Here is a 15,154-nt window from a genome sequence, read left to right on the forward strand (position 1 = left end):
AAGGTCATGGGATAATAGGTTTCTTTCTTTTCAAGTCCATGTGAGCAAACAGCCAAGGAAAACCTGAGCCAGCGCCCCTGGGGACTCGGAGCGCCCGCAGAATCATCCACAGCAGGGTACCAGGGATGCGGCCAGCTCAGCTCAACGGGCACTGTGGTTGCCTGGCCACACATTCAAGGCTGGCTCATCTATAGTGGTAAATTTTACTACAGATGTGTGAGGCGTCATTGGTGGCTACTATTTTAGAAGATGCACCGGGCTCAGTTTTTCTAGAGCACCATTTAGGGAAGACTTGGACGCACTAACGGGAGGCCGGCTGTTTCCCTTGGGAGCCCACTGGTTGGCCAAGGAAAGATTCTTCAGAGCTGCAAATTCCCAGGTTGAAAACTCCTCTGCTGTGACATGTCCATTTAGGAAGCTGAGGAAGAGACAGGCTGATGCGTCATCTTGCCAGCCAAGCTGCCAGAGACTTCTCCTTCCCCACCCCAGAGGCAGAGGGTGGTATCAGAGAACAATGCCTGAGGTAAGGTTTACACACACACACACACACACACACACACACACACACACACACACACCAGCTTAGTTATTTTGGCTAAAAAATGAGTCCATTCATCCACATTGATTGGTTTGACACCTGAGCCCCATGGCAAATTTTTTATTTATTTAGTCTAGAGGGCAGCCTGATGTTTTGAAAAAGACCTCAATGTAGCTACTGGTTTCATTCTACTCAATATTTCACTGTCCTAACTGTGCCAGGCATTGTGATGGGCACTGGGGATACAAGATCAAGACATCATGCGCACTAATAGAATGAACCAGTCTCCTAAGTCAAAAAGACCAAACTAATAGTGTGTGACCACTCTTTCTATGGGATTTCAAAGTGGTTGAAAGGGGGAAATTTAATCAACCAGTGTAATATTTACACAATACCAGAAAATCAGATTTATGTTCTTTTCCTGAATTGACATAATTAAATTCATGTTGATTTTGCTGGGCATGGTGGCCCACACTTTTAATCCCAGCATTCAGGAGGCTGAGACTGGAGGATCTGAGTTCACGGCCAGCCTCAGCTACTTAGTGAGGCCCTCTGCAACTTAGTGAGACCCTGTTTCAAAATATATAGGGCAGGAGGTAGAGCTCAGAGGTAGAATGCCCCTGAGTTCCATCCCCAAACCTGCCCCCCCCAAAAAAAAATTCATGTTTTTTTTGTACTACATAGAGAGACTCGCTGGTTCGGAGGGGAGGTTTCAGTACAGATGCCTCGACCCCCACTGCAGACCTCCCAGATCGGAGCCTTTGATCTCAGGTTTTTCCTAAGCAGTGGTGCCCATCCTTGGCTGTACATTGAAATTACCTGGGGTACTGGATAGCCCAGGCTTCACCCTGGGCCAATTAAGTTAGAATCTCTAGATGGGTGTGGGGAGAATGGAGAATTCAGGCATCAATAATTCTGACCGCTCCTAGGTAGCTCCAATGTGCAGCCAAGGGTAAGAACAGCTGAGCTTGGTCGCATGGGAGGAGGCAGGCAATTTTAAATCTTCCAGGGGATTCTAATGTAGAGAACTTATAGAACACACCCTCTGAGCAGCTACCTGTTAAAAGGGCAGTTGAGCGTTCTGAGTTCCTGGAGCTGTTTGCCCCAGTAGTGACTCATGGTGAGGTGTGGTCCCACTAAGAACTGTTATGGAGTGGTCCTAGCCCTGTTTATGTTTCTAGCAGGCCGTCAGGAAGTCCCTGCTTCCCAGATCCTCAGGTCCTAACATCTGCCTTGGTTGTGCCTCATGGTGCTTCTTCCAGAGCGTTCTCAGGTGCATCCTGCCTCTCTCCACTCTCTCCCTCCTGCCTCCCACTTCCCTCTGCCAGAATGCAGGCCTGCCAGGGCTGCGTCCTGTGTTAACCAACCTGTCCTCACTCAGGCGCACTAAGGAAATATGAGCTCGTTTGCCCAGAAAACACTTGTGTTTTAGTAAGAGGCTTTTAGAGAGAATTCCTTCGAGTAGGCAAACACTTCCCTCAGATCCAGTCCTGGTCTAGGATCCTTCTGTACATGGCAGCCACTAAAATGATCAGTGTCATGCAGGAGTTTAAACCTTATTGTCATCCTCACCTTAGAATAAAGCAGAATCCCAGCTATACCTCTAATCCTAGTTCTTGGGGGCTGAGACAGGAGAATCCCAGGTTCAAGGCCAGGTTCTGAAACTCAGCAAGTTTTTATTTTAAACCCTGTCTCAAAAAAAAAAAAAAAAAAAAAAGGTCTGGGGTATATTTAGGAGGTAGAATGCCACTGGATTCAATCTCCAGTATCAAGAAGGAGAAGGAGGAGGAGGAGGAAGGAGAGGAAGAGGAGGAGAAGAGAGAAGAATCTCTCCTAGAGGATCCAGTTAACACAGCCAGTCTGAGGGAAAATAGTTGGGCTGGGAAATGGATGAAACCAGAGGACATTATGTTAAATGAGATTAGTCAGTCACAAAAAAGAAGAAATTGGATGCTTCCCCTAATGTGCAAAAGCTAGGGAGAAACGGGTAACAGGAGGAACTCTAGATGAAGAAGGAGATCCTACAGAGGAGCAAATAAGGCGACGTAACTGAGGGGATGGGAAGGGGGAAGGGGGAAACTCTCTAAAGCACATGATGTACTTAAACAAATCACAGTCAATCACTAAGCCAAGCATGGGAAGGAGGGACGGGGAGAGAATGAGATGGGGATTGGGTAAGGGCCAAGTGGGTGATGTGTGCATGTATGTCTACACAAGTTTTTTTTACCCCTTTAAGATGTATGACTACAATGCACCAATAAAAATTTTAAAAAAGAAAGAAAATAGTTGGGCTGTGGCTGTGTCTTCAACAGCCTCACAACATGTCCACCCATAAAGATAGCCACGCCCATAATTAGAAAGCAGAGTCAAAATAACATGTTTAGCAATGATAAAGCCGAAGATGTGAAAACTATCCTTGTTTATTTTTCTACTCTCCTCCCTGATTTTCGCAAAGAAAGCCATCTTTCACAGAGCCAGACACACTCCACCAGAAGGAAATGTTTTGTGTCTAAAGAATTCCTATGACAGAAAGGACTGAACATCCCCCTGTATTACACTCTTATTCAAGCCAGCCCAAACCACTACACTAACCTTTCTTCTTTCTTTAAGCTATAGTATTTATGATATAATTTCTAGCCCAACACTCCAGAATCCACTAAAATTTTAATTCTACCTTCAGTTTATTTACTCATTTTGTGGTGCTGGGGATTGAACTCAGGGGCATTCTACCTTCAAGCTACACCCCAAGCTCTATTTTATTTTTAGTTTGGAAACAGAGTCTTCCTAAGTTGATGAGAGCCTCATTGTGTTGCTGAGGCTGGTTTTGAACTTGCAATCCTCTTGTCTCAGCCTCCCAAGTACTGAGATTGCAGGTGTGTGCCACCACACTCAGCTCAATTTTTAAAAAATTTACTATCAGCCAGGTGCAGTGCACACAACTGTAAACCCAGTACTTGGGAAGCTGAAACAGGAGGACCATAGGTTTGAGGCCAGCCTTAACAATTTAGCAAGACTGTCAACAACCTACCCAAACCCACAAACCCTGTTTCAGAATAAAAAATAAGCTTGGTGTGGTGGTACATGCTTGTAATCCCAGTACTTGGAAGGCTGAGACAGGAGGATCCCAGATTTGCAACTTGGTGAGACCCTGTTTCAAAATAAAAAAATGTTTTTAAAAGGCTGAGGGTGTAGCTCAGAGGTAGAATGCCCCTGGGTTTCATCCCTAGTACCACAAAAAAAAAGAAAGAAAAAAAAAGAAAAAGAGGGGTAGCTCAAAATGCCCCTGGGTTCAGTCCCCAGTACCAATAAATAAATAAATAGCCGGGCGCGGGGGCACACGTTTGTAATCCCAGAGCTCGAGAGGCTGAGACAGGAGGATCGCGCAGGTTCGAAACCAGCCTCAGCTACTTAGTGAGGCTCTCAGCAACTTATTGAGACCCTATTTCCAAATAAAATAGAAAATAAGTTTGAGGTATAGCCCGGAGGTAGAAAAAGCCCTTGGGTTCCACCCCCAGTACCACACACACAAAAATAAATTTATAGATTTCTGCATTTATTCATTGGGTTAATTAACAAATATATCAATGTCATCACTAAGCCAAACATGAGAAGGAGGGAGGGGGAGGGAATGGAGCAGGAGTTGGGTAAGGTGTTGGTAATGGAGCAGGAATTGGGTGATGTGTGCATGTACGCCTCCACCATCTTGTACCCCATTAAGATGTATGACTACAATGCACCAATAAAAAATTTAAAAATAAATAAATAATAAAAGCCAGTAAATAAATAACCCTTCAAGGACAGAACTAAGACCCATGGATAACAGCCGTTCCCAGAGATTAAAAAAAAAAAAAAAGTGGGAAGTGTTATTGTGGCTTCTGTGCTAGTCCGGCCCTCTTTATTGTAAGGTAAATATATTATGGAGAGAGATTGTCTTATCTCTGCACGCTCTACAGTATCAGCCTTAATAACTGGTCTCTAGCACAAGACAATTTTACTGCTGCTGTTTAATTAGTAAGCTTAGAAATGGCGCGTGATGTGGCCGCTCACTGGCTTCCCTTTCCTGTAATCCGTGAGCTAGAAGGAGGCATGTGCCATTGAGCAGGAGCGCAGCCCCACAGTGAGCCGCTGGGGGTCTGCAGAGGCCTTTCAGCTCACTTGACTGTATTTGGAAATTGCTGACCAGAAACAGAGAAGGAGTATACAATTAATTCTAAGACTCACTTGTGAGTGGGCTGCAGGTGAACACAGCTGGTCTCCTCCACCACCTGAAATTCCAGGAAGATCATCACACACTTATTTCTTTTTTTTTTGTTTTTTGTTTTTTTTTTTTGGTGGTACTGGGGTTCCTGGAAGCCGTTCTTCCTCTGGGCTACACTCCCAGACCTATTTTTTATATTTTTGAAACAGGGTCTCTTACACCAGCACGGCTGGCTTCGAACCTGCGCGATCCTCCTGTCTCCGCCTCCCAAGCGCGGGGATTACAAGCGTGCGCCACCACGCCCGGCCCACACACTTATTTCTACCCAGCAGCTTTAGGCCAGTGGATTCAGTGGGTAGGCGAACCTGACAGGCTAATGGTAAAGTGATGTAGACCTGAACCCGGATCTCCAACACCATCTATCCAAGGAGGTCTTTACTCTAGGAGAAACCGGATCCTTTGAAAATGGCCACAGGACCTGAGAGCTAATTTTAAGTGGAGGAATGCCTAATACACCTAACTTGCCAGACATCTTCTAAATTAATTTGTCTTGTCCACAATCCCATGTCCCGAGCCCCAAATGTATATAACTGGCCAAATAGACTCATGGAATAGAGCCATAAAGAGAATTTTTTTGCCAGATGTGATAGTGCGTGCCAGTAATCTCAGGACTTGGGAGGCTTGGATAAGAAGATCACAAGTTAGAGGCCAGCCTCAGCAACTTTGTGGGACCCTATTTCAAAATTTTAAAAATGAAATGGGCCTGGGGATGTGGCATGGAGGTGTTATTACCCTGGATTCGATCTCCAGTACCAAAAAATAAAACAAAAGAAAATGCTTTCTTTTTTGTTTGCTACTATCCCTTCAGGTATTTTCATTAGGGTATTTTTGTTTTGTTTTGTTTTGTTTTTCCCTGCTTATTAATGAAAACTCAGGGTTCTGTTCTGGTCACTGTTCTGGTCACTGGTCACTGTAAGGTAACAAGAATATTCCAGTCACTCTGCTACCAGCAGTCTCAGTTTGGGCATAGATTCCCCCCTCTTCTCCAGTAGTCTGGGAAGGAGTAAAGGTCTCTACGTCTAATATTTAGACTCCTCCTCGGGCCAGCTGTGGCCTCAGGATCGAGGCAGACAGAAGGCGGGAGGACAGGTGAGTTCAGACATGACTGGCATAGTCATAAGACAGCAATGACGCTCTCCAGGACTTCTTTAGCAAGTGCCTTCCCAAGTACACCCCAAGACAACACACACACACACACACACACACACACACACACACACACACATTGGGCCACCTCACTGACTTAGCACCTCTCCCCTGAATGGCTTCTCTTGGTCAGCACAAAACCTCACCTTGTCGGGCAGGACCTCCCAGCTGACCTTCCTGCCACAGTTTCCACCTCTGACCCCAGGACTTACTCCCCCCACTGCCCACAGAAGGCTCCTTCCTGGAAGTCCTCGTCCCCTGTACCACCACAGGGCACACCAGCTTTTCCAGGTATGATCAGGTATCAGTCCTCTGGTTCCTGCAAGTCATGCATATTAATTTTTCTGAACAGGAACTGTTAAAGCCAGGGGAAGGGGCGGTGCGAGGAGGTGGGCTTTCCCCAAAGAATAATGCATCTCTTTTGTGTGTGTGGTAATGGGGATTGAATCCAGGGGCATTCTACCTCCAAGCTACACTCCCAGCCCTATTTTTTTTTAAGATTTAAAAAAGTTTATTAAAAGATAGAAATACAAAGGATAGGTACAGCTCCATACCAGACTGGCATGAAGGGGTGACTTGAATGAATACACCCTCCCAGCCCTATTTTTTATTTTTTATTTTTGAAACAGTGTCTCACTAAGTTGTGAAGGGCCTCATTAAGTAGCTGAGGCTGATCATGAACCTGCAGTGCTCTTGTCTCAGCCTCCCAGGTCCTGGGAGTACACAAAGTACCCATCTTTGAAAAATCCTCTTGACTCTGTCCTCCTCGGTGTGAGCTGGGAATAATCAAGCTGGTGCTCAAACACTTGTCTAAAGTAACTGTGCGATTGTCCACCTTTTTTTCTTTTTGTACTGGGGATTGATCTCAGGGGCATTCTACCTCAGAACTACACCCCCAGCCCTTTGTGTTTCATTTTTGAAACAGGGTCTTGCTAAGATGCTGAGGATGGCCTCAAACTGGGATTCTCCGGTCTCAGTCTTCCAGCTGTTGGGATCACAGTGGTGCACCACCACGCCCAGCAAGATGGCCCATCTTACAGCTCACACTGACAGCTAGCAGGATGAGAGCATTTCCGTGTCTGGTTAGGGCTGCAGTTCAACCTCGACTCCAGGTTGCCGCCTTGCTTCCTCACTCACAGCTGAGGCTCAGGAGGCGACACCTGCTCCAAGGCTGCCAGTTTACCGGTGGACCTAAGCCCTGGGGTCTGGGTGTCCCAGTTCAAAGACACAGGCAGGGTGATCAAAATGAGGATGCCATTCTGAACAAAGCAACACCCTGCCACCAATATATGGTAGGAATTCAAGCCGAGGAGTCTCAGTGCAGACAGGACTGGTGGCCCCGTTAGGGAAGCGAGCCAGAGGGGCAGCAAGGAAAAGCAGTTGAGAGGGACAGTGTGGATTGGATGGAGAGGGTGTGGAAGAGGGGGTTTCGTGGAATCTGCAGGAGGAAGTCTGGGTTCTTCTAGGGCCTTGCTGGGGCTGGCCTCTGCCTCTTCGGTGTCCCTGTGCTTACCCATCACGTCTTCCAGTCTTTTGCTGCTCACCTGGCTCAGCACAAGCAGGCTTCTGTTTCTTACAATCCAAACTTGCTTAACCAGAACAGGCAGCAGCTGAACTGCCGGGTATCTTGAGTAACAAGACTCCCGGCCATTTCTGTGCAGCGGCGCCTCCCTTCCCCTGGCAGAGGGATTCAGAGCTGCTGCTGATCAGCTGCTCTGTTCCCCGGGCTGGAGTGTCAGCCAGACTGTCCAGTCAGCACAACACAGGCTGGGTTTTCCCTTGGTGGTTTCAACCCACCTTTCAAGAGCAGGGAAAAGCCTTTGGCTTGCAGGAAATCCCACATCAAGTTTGTGTTTTGACTTATCAGGTTTGGGGGAAAGTTTATAGTATTAAGGAGACAGCAGAAATTTGATGACAAGAGTGGAAGATGGTTCTCCCCCTGGCTGCACACACTGAGCTCACCAAGCAAGCTTCAAAACCCATCAGCGCTGGGGCCTGCCCCATCAGTTAAATCAGAAACTGAGGGTACAACCTGGGCTGGATGCTTTTTTTTCCAGATCTCTCCAAGTTATTTTAGTATGCTGCCAAGGTTGAGAATCACTGTTCCAGGGGAAAGGAGAGAATGCTGGAAACTAAATGTTGGGAGCAGTGGTGCACACCTATATCTCAGTGCTTGGGAGGCTGAGACGGGATTATTGTAGGTTCAAGGACAGCCTCAGCAACTTAGGCCCTGAGCAACTTAGTGAGACCCTATTTCAAAATTTTTTAAAAAATGTTTAAAGGGCTGGGGTGTAGCTCAAAGGTAGAATGTTTCTGGGTCTAATCCTCAGTACTTGAAAAAGAAAAGGAAAAGAGACTATCATTTACTAAATATCTATCATGTGCTAAGCATTTTATCTAACAGCAGCTATTGTTTACTGCATTTGTTTGCTAAGGCTGCCACAGCAAAGTACCATAGATCAGGAAGTTTAAATAAAACAAATTATTTCAGCTCTGGAGGCTGAAAATCTGAGGTTGTGGTATCAACAGGATGGTTCCTCCTGAGGCCTCCCTCCTTGGCCTGTGGAGGGCCATCTTCTCCCAGTTTTCCCCTCTGTGTGTCTGTGTCTAATCTCCTTTTCTTATAAGGACACCGGTCCTGTTGGATCAGGACCTGTCCACAAGGCCTCATTAGTGTCTTGTCTAAATACCGTCACATTCTGAGGTGCTGGGAGTTAGGACTTCGACATAGGAATTTAGGTGGGGCAGGCAATTTGGCCCATAATTCTTATTACATATGAGGTGATATATCAAGTTTGTATCTATTGACTAATTTAATACTTGTACAATCCTATGAGAAACTGTCTCCATTTTACAAACGAGGGGACTGAAGCCCAGAGCACTCACAAAGCTAAAGATGAAGGGGTCTCGGTTTCCGATGGAGGCAGAGTGCGTCCACAGCCCATGCTCTTCATCACTGCGCCTTACGCCTGCCTGCGCCCGGCACAGCAGTGGGGATGAGGGAGTAACCTGGAAGTGCCTTAGCAGAGGAGTACCTCTCTACACTAGCGCTAAAGGGCAGGAGTGGGGGAGGGGAAGACAATGCTCAGCCCCATGGTCACACAGGGACCCATGCTGGAAGGGGCTTCACTCACCATCTGATAAACTGTACCGTCTGAAAAACACGACCATCTTAAACATGACCAAAGGAAAGAGAGATGGATAATTATACAATTTCATTTGACTCGTGTGTGTGTGTGTGTGTGTGTGTGTGTGTGTGTGTGTGTTAGTGGGGATTAAAGCCTGGGGTATTCTGTCTCTGAACTACACTCCCAGGCCTATTTTATTTTTTCTTTTCAGGGTCTTGATAAGTTGCTCAGGGTCACACTGAGTTGCTGAGGATGGCCTCAAGCCTGAGACCCTCCTGTTTCAGCCTTTCAAGTTCATTTAGCTCACCTTTGACTAAAACTAGCCACACAGCCCTTCCCAGCTGCGGGAGGTGGAGGAAATGTGGAGAAGCAATGGAATACCTGTAGGCATTCATTCCTTTACCATAATCCACGATGCAGCTATTATTCCTGGCCCAAAAAGCACTCTCAGAGCGATTAAAAAATGATTCTACACAGATGCAAAATTTGGAGTCAGGCCTCACACACAGGTGATCCCCCTTAAATTATATCCTTTCCCCCTTATCAGTGACTGACTTCAGGCACCTGGAGGAAGGATGTTCATTACCACTTAGCATTTATTTATCCTGGAAGGCATCTCGTAAATGCTAAACATCAACAGCAGGCAAAAGGTGACAGTCGGAATTTCCAGGTTGTAAATACAGATAATTGTGCTATTTTTATGAGGTGTGCTCATTAAATCATCGGGTGAGGGGCTTAATGTTCTCCTGGGAATAGAAAGAATTGTATTTAGTGCCTAGAAATAAAGGACTAATTCATTGTGGGTTGCTAATAATGTTTGTTCTTTTTTAAAAGCAGCCACCATGTAGCCTAACTCCTGTGCATGTAAAAGACTACATTTACACTGTTGATGGCAGCTTTTCTTAGCTTTTGGAACTCTGCCATCCCGAGTTGCTTCAGGTACAGAACGGACAGGTGGGAGGGAAGTGGCTTTCTTCTCCCCTCTCTCTGTGATCCACCATAGCTCGGGCTGTTTATTAACCCACAGCGTGAACAGCAGTAAGAAATTTGCTCAACTGCAGACTCCATGGTTGTAACTGAAAACTTGGCAAGTGATGATGTTTCTCCACTTAGGCAACTGCTCTGCATCTTTGTTTTTGCTCTAAGTATATCTCAAAATATTGGGTATTTTCCAAATGACCATTGCTATGGCCTGGATTTTTTAGTTTCCCCAGAATTGTATGTTGAAAGCTCATCTTTGGTGTGATGAAGGCAGGGTCTCGAGGACCCTGGTTAGGTCATGAAGGCAAAGCCCTCAAGAAAGAGAAAAACCCCAGAGGTAGGCTGCCCTCCCACCGTGTGAGGACACAGCTGGAAGCCCCATCTATGACCCCAAAGCCAGTCCTCGCCAGGCACTGAATCTGCCAGTGACTTATTCTTGGACGTCTCAACTTCTAAACTGTGAGGAACACATTTCTGTTGTTACAACTCCCTCCCGCCCCCCAACCCCCGGCTGTTACAGCAGCTGGGACAGACCAAGCCAGCCGGCCAAATTAACAGGAAAGTTGAGTGTGGCCTGGGGTGGGAAGCCCCTGCTCAGGCTCACCCTGACATGTAGCTGCTTTGTCCCTGGACCCAGCAAGGACCCGCGCTCTCCAACCCGCTGGCAGTACCCCCCAAGGGGCTGCGACTGTCTTGGACCAGGCCCAAGGCAAAAACACTGAGAAATCACACACACACACACAAAAAGATAAAGACAGCCACCTTTAATTAGCTTTATCGCATACCAGACACTCTGTTAAGCTTTGTATATTAATTTATTTAATCCTTCCAATACTTCTATGAAGTAGGTACAACTCTTACCCTGTTACCATGTCTATCTTGTTGACTTTTGCAAGGTTCAGCCTGAGCCTGGGGTTACTTCCCGGAGAGATCAGACCCAGATACTGGCTGGAGATTTTCAGGGCTGTGATTCCCAAATGGACTGACGGTTAAAAACGTCTGGGGAGCTTAAAAAGGCAGCTCTTCCAGTTCTACTCCTGAGCTGCTCAACCAGTCTGAATCTTGGGAAATAATGGTGCATTAAGTACCCTCAGGTGTTTCTAATAGACAGGTTTTGGAGTCCTTACCATAGCAGACTCTAGGTGTCTCCTGGCACACGGATAGACTAGAGCATGCCTGCAGAGAAGAGGATGGGCCCAAGACAAGTCATCTAGTACTGCTTTTATGCATGGGAGGTATATTAAAAACAGCTTCGAGCCAGGCATGGTGGCGCACGCTTGTAATCCCCGCGCTTGGGAGGCGGAGACAGGAGGATCACGCAGGGTTCGAAGCCAGCCGCACTGGCTTAAGAGACCCTGTTTCCAAATAAAAAGTATAAAATAGGTCTGGGAGTGTAGCCCGGAGGCAGAAAGGCTTCCAGGAACCCCAGCACCACACACACACACACACACACACACACACACACACACACACACACCAAAAAAAAAAAAAAACAGCTTTGAAGGTCAGGCGCAGTGGCACACCCTTGTAATTTTAGTACTTGGAAGGCTGAGACAGGAGGATTGCAGGTTCTCATCCAGCCTCAGCTATTTAGGGAGGCCCTCCACAACTTAGGGAGATCCTGTTTTCAAATAAAAAAAATAGGGCTGAAGATATAGCTCAGAAGTAGAATGCTTCTGGGTTCAATCCTCAGTACCGCAAAAATAAATAAATAAATAAATAAATAAAATAAAAAACAAGCATTGAGGCTGGGTTTGAAGGAGCAAGTAGTTCAGAAAATAATCAGGTTTCAGGTTTTCCCAGTCATGTTGCCTTAGTGATTAGGGGTCCTTTGAAAACACACTTTCTTGTTCTGTTTCTTTTGGGTTTTTTCACAGTTAATATTTGCCATAGTAGAAGATACATATCAATAAAAGGAAAATAAAAGCAGCTGCATTCCTACCACCCTGGCGTATCCTGCTAACATTAGAGTGTACAGAATCACTCCTTGCAAGGTAAACCTCCTGGGTCCTTTTAGGACAAGTCGGCGGCACTCCTTTGCCATCTGCCCACCCATGGCCTCACTGAGTGGAGCTCCACCAAGTACCTCAGTCCCCCTGGAAGACAGGTTGCTGGAGCTCAAGGCCCAGTTTGAGCTGAGCTGGGGTCCGCAGGTCTGTAGGATCCAATAAGGCCTGATCATTGAATGTATTTGGTTTGGTGGAGGTGTGCCACTAGCTGCCACAACTACTGTCCCACTAGCAGCGCCAGAACCACTAACTCCATCCAGCTCAGAGTCACTGTGTCCAACCTGCATGTCAGAGACCTCCTGGTGCATCTTACGAGCAAGGAGACTGAAGCATAGAAATGTGGATGCCGAGCCCATCTCTCCACCTTCCCTGGCTGTGAGTTCTACTATCCCTGAAATCTACTGTGGTTCTGGCAAAGCAAGCAGGTGACTCTTAAGGGACATGATTAATGAATAGGCCATTAAAAACAGATGACCAGACCTGGTGGAGCTTGACTTTGTTTAAATCCTCTGTAACCTGTCACTTAGTTGAAAGGCATCCATCCAATAGACTCAACAGAGGTTGCATCTCTGTATTTTTTGTGACAATCCCCGCCCCCGCAGGCCCCTTTGTCCCTTTCTGACTATGACTATGTACCTCTATAATGCAACTGATTAGGTTTGGTCAAGCTTGCACTTTTTACTTTGGAGTTATAATAGTGGGGTTTTTTTTGGTTTTTTTTTTGTTTTTTTGGTGGTGGTACTGGGGTTCCTGGAAGCCCTTCTACCTCCGGGCTACACTCCCAGACCTATTTTTACATTTTTTTAAAATTTGGAAACAGGGTCTCCTAAGCCAGCGCGCGTGGCTGGCTTCGAACCTGCGCGATCCTCCTGTCTCTACCTCCCAAGCGCAGGGATTACAAGCGTGCGCCACCACGCCCAGCAATAATGGTTATTTTAATAGATGTTCTTTGAAAAGATTTTTGTGGTATACTGCAGGGGGCAAATGACTTTTTACTTTCTTTTCTTTCTTTTTTTTTTTTTCTTGTGTGTGATACTGGGGCTTGAACCTAGGGGCATTCTATCTCCAAGCAATACTCTCCAGCCCTATTTTATTTTATTTATTTTTTTTAATTTTTTTATTTTTTTAATTGGTGCATTGTAATCATATATCACATTGGAATACAAGACTTGAGAGGATATATAAGCACACATCATCCAATTAGCCCTCATCCAGTCCCCATCCCATTCCCTCCCCCTCCCTCAATCCCATGCTTGTTTGGTGATTAACTCTGATACATTTGTTTATGTACCTCCTGCATTTTAAAGAGGCTCCATCCTCCCCTATTCCATACCCTCTTATTGGTCACCTTAGTTGCTTCACCATAGGGCCCTTTCTATAGCTCGACCTCTTCCTGTTGCCCCTTTCCTCCTAGTTTTTGCTGGTTAGGGGAAGCAACTGATTTTTATTTTCTGCGATATTTCTCTGTGCATGCCGCGTTGCAAGTACCAATCCCACTCTTGATGGCCCCAGTAGTGTCCTGGCTACCCGGTGGACTGATCCAGACCTCACTGGCTCAAGCAGCGGCCTTGCCTCATGAGAGGCCCCGATTCTGGTCTCGCTGGCCCTGACACCAGCCTAACCCCTCAGCTGGCTCCGATCCTGGCCTCGGAGGCCCCAGTAGCAACCTTGCCTCACAGCAGGCTCCGATGCCGGCCATTGGCCCCGGCACCGGCCTAACCCCTCGGCAGGCTCCGATCCTGGCCTCAGAGGCCCCAGCGCCAGCCTAGCCTCACGGAGGGTCCGATCCCAGCCTCGCTGGCCCCAGCACCGGCCTAACCCCTCAGCAGGTTCCGATCCTGGCCTCGGAGGCCCCAGTAGCGGCCTTGCCTCCTGTCAGGTTCCGATGCCGGCCATTGGCCCCGGCACCAGTCTAACCCTCGGCAGGCTCTTATCCCGGCCTCGGAGGCCCCAGCTCCGGCCTTGCCTCACAGCAGGCTCCAATGCTGGCCACTGGCCCCGGCATCGGCCTAACCCCTCGGCAGGTTCCGATCCTGGCCTCGGAGGCCCCAGCACCGGCCTTGCCTCACGCAGGGTCCGATGCCAGCCTTGCTGGCCCCAGCACCGGTCTAACCCCTCAGCAGGTTCCGATCCTGGCCTCGGAGGCCTCAGTAGTGGCCTTGCCTCACGGAAGGCTCCAATGCTGGACATTGGCCCCAGCACCAGCCTAACCCCTCGGCAGTCTCCGATCCCAGCCTCGGAGGCCCCAGTAGCGGCCTTGCCTCACAGCAGGCTCTGATGCCGGCCATTGGCCCCGGCACCAGCCTAACCTCTCGGCAGGCTCTTATCCTGGCCTCAGAGGCCCCAGCACTGGCCTTGCCTCGCGGCAGGCTCCGATGCCAGCCTCACTGGCCCCAGCATAGGCCTAACCCCTTGGCAGGCTCCAATCCCGGCCTCGGAGGCCCCAGCACCCACCTTGCCTCACAGCAGGCTCCAATGTCGGCCTCGCTGGCCCCAGCACCGGTCTAACCCCTCAGCAGGCTCTTATCCTGGCCTCGGAGGCCCCAGCACAGGCCTTGCCTCATGGCAGACTCCAATGCCAGCCTCGCTGGCCCCAGCACCGGCCTAACCCCTCAGCAGGCTCCGATCCTGGCCTCAGAGGCCTCAGTAGCGGCCTTGCCTCATGGAAGGCTCCAATGCCGGCTGCTGGCCCCGGCACCGGCCTAATCCTTCGGCAGGCTCCAATCCAGGCCTTGGAGGCCCCAGCACCGCCCTTTCCTCACTGTGTGCTCCAATCCGGGCCATGCTGGCCCTGGCACTGGCCTAACCCCTCGGCAGGCTCCAATCTTGGCCTCGGAGGCCCCAGCACTGGCCTTGCCTCATGGCAGGCTCCGATCCCAGCCTTACTGGCCCCGGCATCGGCCTAACCCCTCGGCAGGCTCCGATCTCGGCCTCGGAGGCCCCAGTAGTGGCCTTGCCTCACGGCAGTCTCCGATGTTGGCCATTGGCCCCGGCACCAGCCTAACTCCTCGGCAGGCTCCGATCCTGGCCTCAAAGGCCCCAGCACCGGCCTTGCCTCACAGCAGGCTCCAATCCTGGCCTCACTGGCCCCAGC

The sequence above is a fragment of the Muscardinus avellanarius genome (assembly GCF_963383645.1).
Source record: "Muscardinus avellanarius genome assembly, chromosome: 9".
Taxonomy (NCBI): Eukaryota; Metazoa; Chordata; class Mammalia; order Rodentia; family Gliridae; genus Muscardinus; species Muscardinus avellanarius.